The sequence below is a fragment of the Siphateles boraxobius genome, unplaced genomic scaffold (assembly GCF_051911475.1).
Source record: "Siphateles boraxobius isolate OS27281-9 unplaced genomic scaffold, OSU_SipBor_1 7, whole genome shotgun sequence".
Classification (NCBI taxonomy): domain Eukaryota; kingdom Metazoa; phylum Chordata; class Actinopteri; order Cypriniformes; family Leuciscidae; genus Siphateles; species Siphateles boraxobius.
In genome coordinates, this window is record NW_027509197.1 from 17,836,456 (window position 1) to 17,848,242 (window position 11,787).

Consider the following 11,787-nt stretch of genomic DNA (forward strand, 5'->3'; position numbering starts at 1 on the left):
TGGCATCCTGACTTTATTATTGAATTATTTCAATATTACAATTATTGAAATCATAATTGTGAAATGGAATCATTATTTTTAGGTAGAATTGTCTTCCACAGAAATCCTGCATGTATGTGTGTCTCACAGAGAGAAATGCTACAGAAAGATAAAAATGTGTCTCATGGCATTAAGTCAGCTAAAAATGAAGCCAGGGAAAGCCATGTCTGACCTGTTATATGGAGAGGACAATCGAGTCATTCAGTCTATTCCCAAGGAAACCATGACAGATTCAGATACCATTTCTAATCCATCCATTTTATCTCCATTGTTTTGGCCCATGGGGTCAGTCAGTCTGCTTTATTTCTACATCACTACATAACACGCAAAACATATCTACTGCATTTATTACCCAAACATTTCCAAAAACGAGGCAAAGCAGAACAGATGTGGCCTAATGGGGCAACAGCGTAAAACAGAGGAAAATATTATGATGACAAAAGTGCAACTTTCTTTGTTCAAATGTTTATGTTGTCAAAATTAAATCTAAAGTAGGCCTATTTAATAATAATCTATCTCACAGCTTTCTTGGCATTAACAATTTAACGCAGTCAGTCCCATGCTGAAATTGGTTTACTATTCTTTTGCTTTTACAACCCCATTTCCAGAAACATTTTGTAAAATGCAATAAAATCAAGAATCTGTGATTTGTTAATTCTCTTTAAACTTAATTTAACTGACTAAAATACAAAGGAAAGATTTCCAATGTTTTCACTGACCAACTTAATTGTATTTTGTAAATATAAACAAATTTAGATTTTGAGGCTACAACACACTGCAAAAACTTTTTTGGGCCGTGAAAATATATATATATACAAAATACAATTAATTTGGAAAGTGAAAACATTGGACAATTTTTTCTTTGGACTTTTTTCTGTTGAATAAAGATTCATTAAAGAGAATTAACACCACAGATTCTTGATTTTATTTTATTTTACTAAATGTCCCAACTTTTCTGGAATTGGGGTTGTAAAAATGCTTGGCATTTCATTTTAATTAATTCTCTTTCATGCCATTGTGTTGATATTCAGTCATAAATTGTGCCAAACAAACCCAGTGAATATTATTATTTGGATTTGATTAAAAAAAAAGGAATTAGCCTTTAAGAAGGTCTATTCTATTCTATTCTATTCTATTCTATTCTATTCTATTCTATTCTATTCTATTTTAATTTCATCATAACAATCATAGCAGTGTTAAAACATTCTTCAAGATAGAAAGCCAGTGGTTTAAGGAAGAGAGATGGAAACTTCACCTTTAATGGCTCAGCTCCTCTCACAGATGTCTGGTCACATTGATATCTAATTATTGTCTTTTAATTATTGTCTAATTATTGCCAGACATATGAATTCATTTCTTGTGCATGACACAACATTTGAATTTGTTATTTATGGTTAATGGGGTTATTAACAACATGGAAAGTAAGGGAAACATATGTGATTTTCATACCTGCACAATAGCATCATATTCTTTAGTTATGAAGCAGTCGAGTATATTGCTTAAAAACAAAAATAAAGAATAATATATTTTGATAATGGCATATGGGTTTATTAATTAAAAAGAGCTGTTTAACTCTCAGTCAGTGACCGTGTAATGTTGAAGGTCAGTGAAATCTGAATCAGCAGAAATAAGCCTGTGTGAGAAGAACACCACCTGGCAGATCTGTCATCCAAAGAAGTGCTGAGATGGAGGATACGGCTAATAACTGAGGGACAGTGAGCAGCATACATATCCACAGTGTTTGCGCACAAAGTTATCTCCAATTTACTCTGACTACTGAGAAAATCTGCTTCAGAGCAGCATTAGTGAATGATATTCCAGAGCTGGGGCAAATGAACTTTTATAGATCATTGACTTGATATACACATTACTCAAATCAGTTGCGGCTGGTGCTTTTCAAGAGGGGGAAGCATAGATGTAATTTTGCAAAATGTCTTGGGCTATTCAAATATTTCTTTTCCCCTTTTTTGATGTGTGATATTTTAGATCTTAAAGGAACACGCCGACCTTTTTGGACTTTAGCTTATTCACCGTATCCCCCACAGTTAGATAAGTCCATACATACCTTTTTCATCTGTGTGCGTGCTGTAACTCTGTTTGACGCACCCACCGATAGCCTAGCCTAGTACAAAGACTGGATGTAAATGGCTACAGCTAGCATACTAATCCCAATAAGTGACAAAATAACGCAAACATTTTCCTATTTACATGTTGTGATTTGTATAGTCACAGAGTGTACAAATAACAAGGTCATATGAGACACAGACATCTTTTAACCGTATAAATACTGGGAACTATATTCTAAGAAGGCGAAGCACTGCTACTTGGGCGGAGTGATAACCGCAGCACCTGAGAGACGCACCGTTGTTTCTAACGTCAACAAAACCACAATACTAACATTACAGGGTATACATGGAGCCCGGGGACAACTGCAATAGTAGTTACCACCCTATTCATATAACAGTGTCATTACGTTACATTAGATCTAGCTAATGGCACTGTAACAGTAGGCTAGTCATCTAAAAACATAACGGAACACTTACCGCAGGCACAGGTGATCCACTTCGTCCCGTCTGTGCTATCGATGGGATGGCCGTATCCTTCAGCACAAGTTTCATGGTCCGTGTGGCAAATTCCATTTTCTCAAAATAGTCGTCCTCAGTGAAATGTACTGAGCAAACTCGATGGTCCTTGATAATCTCTTTAGGTGTGTTTGGATCGATATCCAGTGCAAGTAGTCATTGATTCATCAGATCAGCGTTTTTGATTGGAATTCTATGAAACATCATGGTATTACCTGGTCTCTCCTGTTTATTGTTGCAGCTCTTTACAATACAGCGAACACCCATGATTGTAAACTATGCTTTTACTATCTAGTAATTTCTGACTCTATAACTCCAACTCTGAGCGAATTCTCTGCTCCTCAGCACGGTGCGTCTGTCTCTCAGGTGCTGCGGTTCTCACTCCGCCCAAGTAGCAGTGCTTCGCCTTCTGAGAATATAGTTCCCAATATTTATACGGTTAAAAGATGTCTGTGTCTCATATGACCATGCTATTTGTACACTCTGTGACTATACAAATCACAACATGTAAATAGGAAAATGTTTGCGTTATTTTGTCACTTATTGGGATTAGTATACTAGCTGTAGCCATTTACATCCAGTCTTTGTGCTAAGCTATGCGAACGGTGGATGCGTCAAACAGAGTTACAGCACGCACGGAGATGAAAAAGGTATGTATGGACTTATCTAACTCTGGGGGATATGGTGAATTGGCTAAAGTACAAAAAAGTCAGCGTGTTCCTTTAAAATACTGTATGTTTTATTTAAATAATGCGTGTATATAATATAGGAGGATAACCACAAGAACGTCTCAGGTTACGTATGTAACCCTGGTTCCCTGATAGGGAACGAGACGCTGCGTTTGAGACGCAGTGGGAACGCTCTGCGTGATTACGTCGTGAAGCACGTGTAAAATCAGTCCAATGGAAGCCCGCTACGACATAGGTGACGTCATAGACCAGGAAACTATAAAGCAACCCTGAAATCAGACCGCGATAGCTTCTGAAAAACCTGAAGCAAGTCGATCAGGGCATGCAGGAAGTATGGCAGGCAAACGCAGCGTCTCGTTCCCCATCAGGGAACCAGGGTTACATACGTAACCTGAGACGTTCCCTTTCAAGGGAACTCGAGCTGCGTTTGAGACGCGGTGGGAACCATATATCCACTACGCCATAATGACAAATACCCGTTCTGTGTGAGGTCCTGCGCACACTAAGAAGCAAGCAACCTCGCCCCAGGAGTGGAGAGGTCAAGGTTATAAAATCTGACAAATGTATGCGGAGAGGACCATCCTGCCGCATTACATACGTCAAGAAGGGAAACTCCCGAAATTAAGGCCATAGAGGCCGCCATACTCCGAGTAGAATGGGCCCGCACAGCCATAGGTGAAGGCTGTCCGGCCGCTTCATAAGCCAATGAAATAGCCTCGACTATCCATTTACTCATAACCTGCTTAGATGCAGGGCATCCTCTCTTGAGTGACCCAAAACAAACAAATAGTTGCTCAGATTTACGCCACAGGGCAGCTCTGTGAACGTAGGCATCTAAAGCCCGGACTGGACATAACAGGTTAAGCTGTTCCTGGTCAGGGGTATTAAAGGGTGGAGGATAAAAGGCCTGCAGCACTATTGGGCCCCCAACATTCAGTGGGACCTTAGGAATATAACCCGGCCTGGGGTAGAGAAATGCCTTCACCATACCAGGTGCAAATTCCAGACATGAAGGAGCAACCGAAAAAGCATGTAAATCACCAATTCTCTTGATAGATGAGATAGCAAGGAGAAATGAAGTCTTTAGAGTGAGGAACTTTTCAGAAACCTCCTCGATGGGCTCAAAGGGAGCTAAAGCCAGACCCTCGAGTACAATGGCCAAGTCCCAAGCCGGTGTTTTAGAGTGCAGTGCAGGTCTCAACCTCAATGTACCACGGAGAAAGCGAGTAATTAGAGGGTTTCTCCCAATAGAAGTACCCCCCAGAGGGGTGTGGTAGGCAGATATAGGCGCCACGTAAACCTTTAGGGTGGAAGGAGATAACCTGGCCGAGAAACGGTCTTGCAGAAAATCAAGAACTGAACCAACAGGGCAGTTAACAGAATCTAACTGACGTTCAACACACCACGTGGTGAAAAGTTTCCATTTTAGCGCATACAGCCTTCTCGTGGAAGGAGCTCTGGATTGAAGAATGGTTTCTACAACATCGGTCGAAAGACCGGTCTCCCTGAGCCTGGCCCCCTCAGAGGCCAGGCCCACAGTTTCCACAACTCCGGCCGAGGGTGAAATATCGTGCCCCCGGCCTGAGACAGGAGGTCCACCCTGATTGGGATCTCCAAGGGGGAGCCGTCCAGAAGAGACACCAAGTCCGAGAACCAAACTCGGGTCGGCCAATAAGGGGCTACTAGTAGCAGACGAGCCCCTTCTCGGCGAACCCTCTCCAGAACCCCCGGAAGCAAAGATATCGGGGGAAAGGCGTACAGGTGCAGCCTCGGCCACACCTGCACCATAGCATCCAGACCGAGAGGAGCTGGGTGCGTTAGAGAGAACCACATGGTACAATGGGTTGAATCTGATGATGCGAAAAGGTATACCGGAGCACGACCGAACTTTTCCCACAGGAACTCCACCACTTCTGGGTGAAGTCTCCACTCCCCGGGCCTCAGCCCCTGTCTCGACAGAATATCTGCTCCCACATTCTGACGCCCCGGAATATATACCGCCTTGAGCGACAGTAACTTCCCCTGGGCCCATAGGAGGATCTGATGGGCCAATTTGCAAAGGTGACGTGACCTCAGACCCCCCTGATGGTTGATATAGGAGACCACCGAAGTGTTGTCTGTGCGGACCAACACGTGATGGCCTCTCAGGTCTGGCAGGAAATATTTGAGTGCTCGAAATACCGCCATCAACTCTAAACGATTTATGTGCCAGGAACATTGATGGTCCTGCCACAGACCGTGCGCCGAGCGGCCACTCATTACCGCCCCCCATCCCGTGAGGGAAGCATCCGTCGAAAGCGTGACGCGTCGACAAGGAGCCCCCAACACTGGGCCCTGGGCGAGGAACCAAGGTTTCTTCCACAAGGCCAAGGCACGAAGGCATAGCCGCGTGACCTTGATCTTGCGGAACGGATTTCCCCTCGGAGAAAACCCCTTGGTCCTGAGCCACCACTGCAGGGGTCTCATGTACAGAAGGCCAAAAGTAATAACGTTGGACGCAGCTGCCATGAGACCCAACAGTCTCTGAAACTGTTTCACAGTGAATGACTGGCCTAGTTTCACATTCTTTGCGGCTGTGAGAATCGCAGAAATACGAGCAGGAGACAGGCGTGCCTGCATTGTGGAGGGTGGCCTCCCTGGAGGGGACCACCCTCAGAAGCCTGATAGCCTTGGCGTCAGGACTTCTTCTTAGCCCAAGCTCTCCTAGAGATAACAGTCCTCAGATCTTGTCTACCCCTAACAGGTCTGGGCTGCGAGCGCCACTCAGGAACCGTAGATTGAGGAGGTGCCCGAGCGGCGACGCTCTGTTTTTGTTGAACTCTGTGAGCGGAGCTCGTAGACGGATGAGGCTGCTCAGACTTTATACTACGAGCAGCCTCGGGGACAATAGACCGGCGAGGAAGAAACCTCTGAAACGCAGCCGCTTGTTTCTTATTTTCTTGAAACCTATCGACGACACAATTTATAGCGTCGCCGAACAGACTTGTAGGTGACAGCGGTGCGTCCAGAAGAACAGATCTATCTTTATCTTTTATTTCTGATAAATTTAACCATAAATGGCGTTCCGTGGCCACCAAGGCTGCCATAGAGCGGCCCACAGACTTGGCCGTCTCCTTGGTGGCTCGGAGAGATAAATCTGTCGTGCGACGCAATTCTCGAATTGCGTCAGCACTAACTTCCTCACTATCGTCTATGTCCTTCAGCAGGTCAGCCTGGTACGCTTGGAGAATCGACATAGTGTGCAAACATGCTGCGGCCTGACCTGCTGCCGAATATGCTTTACCCACCAACAAAGATTTATTTTTTAATGGTTTGGTGGGTAACGTCGGGGCTTTCTGAGAAGAAGAAGACTCAGGGGAGAGATAGCTCGCTAGTGTGTCTTCAGCACGAGGCATAGTCAAATAACCATAATGATCAATCCCTTGAACTTTACTATAATTCTTAGTTTGTGGGTTATGCACTCTGAAAGACGCTGGTTTAATCCACGATCTCGAAACCTCGGCGTGGAGATCGGGAAAAAACGGGAGTTCCCGACGAGGAGGTAGTGATCTAGATGGTAAATAACGTTCATCTAAAAGATTCTTTCTAGATTCAACATCGAAATCATCGGCTGGCCACTCAATATTTAATTTAGTAACAGCACGAGATAAAACCTCCATAAGCTCCTCATCAGCAGGGGTATGAGCTGGCGAACACTCAATATCCCCCATACTACCGACATCCAGATCCTCAGAACTGGATAGCCGTAATATTGGTGCCTCAGCCTGGGAAGGAGAAGCCGCAGAGCGGGCTCCTTCCTGGGCAAAGACACCGAATCCAGTAGGTAAGGGCTGAGAAAGGGCGGGGCCCGTCTCAAACCCTGCTACTAGATCCATCTGCGAACCCCAAGATGAAATTCGACGCTGTGCCTCGGCAGCAGCGGGACCCGCACCTCGGGGAGCGCGAACCGAACCGTCCTCCTCAAAGAACGCCCGGCGAGAGCGGAGAGTTTTCATAGACAAACTCAAGCAATGCTCACAGTCAGCCCCCTCGAGGACTGACTGGGCATGCTCCACTCCCAAACAAGCAATACACATAGGATGTGTGTCCCCACCCGTGATATAACGAGGGCAGGGCACAACACAAGGTTTATAACTTTGCTTGCTCGCCATAGTGATATATATATATATATATATATATATATATATATATATATATATATATATATATAAGGGGCTTGACAGACAACAATAAATAGACAAGGACAGATATACAGAGAGCGCTTGCTGAAGGTGCAGAAGCTATCGCGGTCTGATTTCAGGGTTGCTTTATAGTTTCCTGGTCTATGACGTCACCTATGTCGTAGCGGGCTTCCATTGGACTGATTTTACACGTGCTTCACGACGTAATCACGCAGAGCGTTTCCCCACCGGGAAACTCCCGAAATTAAGGCCATAGAGGCCGCCATACTCCGAGTAGAATGGGCCCGCACAGCCATAGGTGAAGGCTGCCCGGCCGCTTCATAAGCCAATGAAATAGCCTCGACTATCCATTTACTCATAACCTGCTTAGATGCAGGGCATCCTCTCTTGAGTGACCCAAAACAAACAAATAGTTGCTCAGATTTACGCCACAGGGCAGCTCTGTGAACGTAGGCATCTAAAGCCCGGACTGGACATAACAGGTTAAGCTGTTCCTGGTCAGGGGTATTAAAGGGTGGAGGATAAAAGGCCTGCAGCACTATTGGGCCCCCAACATTCAGTGGGACCTTAGGAATATAACCCGGCCTGGGGTAGAGAAATGCCTTCACCATACCAGGTGCAAATTCCAGACATGAAGGAGCAACCGAAAAAGCATGTAAATCACCAATTCTCTTGATAGATGAGATAGCAAGGAGAAATGAAGTCTTTAGAGTGAGGAACTTTTCAGAAACCTCCTCGATGGGCTCAAAGGGAGCTAAAGCCAGACCCTCGAGTACAATGGCCAAGTCCCAAGCCGGTGTTTTAGAGTGCAGTGCAGGTCTCAACCTCAATGTACCACGGAGAAAGCGAGTAATTAGAGGGTTTCTCCCAATAGAAGTACCCCCCAGAGGGGTGTGGTAGGCAGATATAGGCGCCACGTAAACCTTTAGGGTGGAAGGAGATAACCTGGCCGAGAAACGGTCTTGCAGAAAATCAAGAACTGAACCAACAGGGCAGTTAACAGAATCTAACTGACGTTCAACACACCACGTGGTGAAAAGTTTCCATTTTAGCGCATACAGCCTTCTCGTGGAAGGAGCTCTGGATTGAAGAATGGTTTCTACAACATCGGTCGAAAGACCGGTCTCCCTGAGCCTGGCCCCCTCAGAGGCCAGGCCCACAGTTTCCACAACTCCGGCCGAGGGTGAAATATCGTGCCCCCGGCCTGAGACAGGAGGTCCACCCTGATTGGGATCTCCAAGGGGGAGCCGTCCAGAAGAGACACCAAGTCCGAGAACCAAACTCGGGTCGGCCAATAAGGGGCTACTAGTAGCAGACGAGCCCCTTCTCGGCGAACCCTCTCCAGAACCCCCGGAAGCAAAGATATCGGGGGAAAGGCGTACAGGTGCAGCCTCGGCCACACCTGCACCATAGCATCCAGACCGAGAGGAGCTGGGTGCGTTAGAGAGAACCACATGGGACAATGGGTTGAATCTGATGATGCGAAAAGGTATACCGGAGCACGACCGAACTTTTCCCACAGGAACTCCACCACTTCTGGGTGAAGTCTCCACTCCCCGGGCCTCAGCCCCTGTCTCGACAGAATATCTGCTCCCACATTCTGACGCCCCGGAATATATACCGCCTTGAGCGACAGTAACTTCCCCTGGGCCCATAGGAGGATCTGATGGGCCAATTTGCAAAGGTGACGTGACCTCAGACCCCCCTGATGGTTGATATAGGAGACCACCGAAGTGTTGTCTGTGCGGACCAACACGTGATGGCCTCTCAGGTCTGGCAGGAAATATTTGAGTGCTCGAAATACCGCCATCAACTCTAAACGATTTATGTGCCAGGAACATTGATGGTCCTGCCACAGACCGTGCGCCGAGCGGCCACTCATTACCGCCCCCCATCCCGTGAGGGAAGCATCCGTCGAAAGCGTGACGCGTCGACAAGGAGCCCCCAACACTGGGCCCTGGGCGAGGAACCAAGGTTTCTTCCACAAGGCCAAGGCACGAAGGCATAGCCGCGTGACCTTGATCTTGCGGAACGGATTTCCCCTCGGAGAAAACCCCTTGGTCCTGAGCCACCACTGCAGGGGTCTCATGTACAGAAGGCCAAAAGTAATAACGTTGGACGCAGCTGCCATGAGACCCAACAGTCTCTGAAACTGTTTCACAGTGAATGACTGGCCTAGTTTCACATTCTTTGCGGCTGTGAGAATCGCAGAAATACGAGCAGGAGACAGGCGTGCCTGCATTGTGGAGGGTGGCCTCCCTGGAGGGGACCACCCTCAGAAGCCTGATAGCCTTGGCGTCAGGACTTCTTCTTAGCCCAAGCTCTCCTAGAGATAACAGTCCTCAGATCTTGTCTACCCCTAACAGGTCTGGGCTGCGAGCGCCACTCAGGAACCGTAGATTGAGGAGGTGCCCGAGCGGCGACGCTCTGTTTTTGTTGAACTCTGTGAGCGGAGCTCGTAGACGGATGAGGCTGCTCAGACTTTATACTACAAGCAGCCTCGGGGACAATAGACCGGCGAGGAAGAAACCTCTGAAACGCAGCCGCTTGTTTCTTATTTTCTTGAAACCTATCGACGACACAATTTATAGCGTCGCCGAACAGACTTGTAGGTGACAGCGGTGCGTCCAGAAGAACAGATCTATCTTTATCTTTTATTTCTGATAAATTTAACCATAAATGGCGTTCCGTGGCCACCAAGGCTGCCATAGAGCGGCCCACAGACTTGGCCGTCTCCTTGGTGGCTCGGAGAGATAAATCTGTCGTGCGACGCAATTCTCGAATTGCGTCAGCACTAACTTCCTCACTATCGTCTATGTCCTTCAGCAGGTCAGCCTGGTACGCTTGGAGAATCGACATAGTGTGCAAACATGCTGCGGCCTGACCTGCTGCCGAATATGCTTTACCCACCAACAAAGATTTATTTTTTAATGGTTTGGTGGGTAACGTCGGGGCTTTCTGAGAAGAAGAAGACTCAGGGGAGAGATAGCTCGCTAGTGTGTCTTCAGCACGAGGCATAGTCAAATAACCATAATGATCAATCCCTTGAACTTTACTATAATTCTTAGTTTGTGGGTTATGCACTCTGAAAGACGCTGGTTTAATCCACGATCTCGAAACCTCGGCGTGGAGATCGGGAAAAAACGGGAGTTCCCGACGAGGAGGTAGTGATCTAGATGGTAAATAACGTTCATCTAAAAGACTCTTTCTAGATTCAACATCGAAATCATCGGCTGGCCACTCAATATTTAATTTAGTAACAGCACGAGATAAAACCTCCATAAGCTCCTCATCAGCAGGGGTATGAGCTGGCGAACACTCAATATCCCCCATACTACCGACATCCAGATCCTCAGAACTGGATAGCCGTAATATTGGTGCCTCAGCCTGGGAAGGAGAAGCCGCAGAGCGGGCTCCTTCCTGGGCAAAGACACCGAATCCAGTAGGTAAGGGCTGAGAAAGGGCGGGGCCCGTCTCAAACCCTGCTACTAGATCCATCTGCGAACCCCAAGATGAAATTCGACGCTGTGCCTCGGCAGCAGCGGGACCCGCACCTCGGGGAGCGCGAACCGAACCGTCCTCCTCAAAGAACGCCCGGCGAGAGCGGAGAGTTTTCATAGACAAACTCAAGCAATGCTCACAGTCAGCCCCCTCGAGGACTGACTGGGCATGCTCCACTCCCAAACAAGCAATACACATAGGATGTGTGTCCCCACCCGTGATATAACGAGGGCAGGGCACAACACAAGGTTTATAACTTTGCTTGCTCGCCATAGTGATATATATATATATATATATATATATATATATATATATATATATATATAAGGGGCTTGACAGACAACAATAAATAGACAAGGACAGATATACAGAGAGCGCTTGCTGAAGGTGCAGAAGCTATCGCGGTCTGATTTCAGGGTTGCTTTATAGTTTCCTGGTCTATGACGTCACCTATGTCGTAGCGGGCTTCCATTGGACTGATTTTACACGTGCTTCACGACGTAATCACGCAGAGCGTTTCCCCACCGGGAAACTCCCGAAATTAAGGCCATAGAGGCCGCCATACTCCGAGTAGAATGGGCCCGCACAGCCATAGGTGAAGGCTGCCCGGCCGCTTCATAAGCCAATGAAATAGCCTCGACTATCCATTTACTCATAACCTGCTTAGATGCAGGGCATCCTCTCTTGAGTGACCCAAAACAAACAAATAGTTGCTCAGATTTACGCCACAGGGCAGCTCTGTGAACGTAGGCATCTAAAGCCCGGACTGGACATAACAGGTTAAGCTGTTCCTGG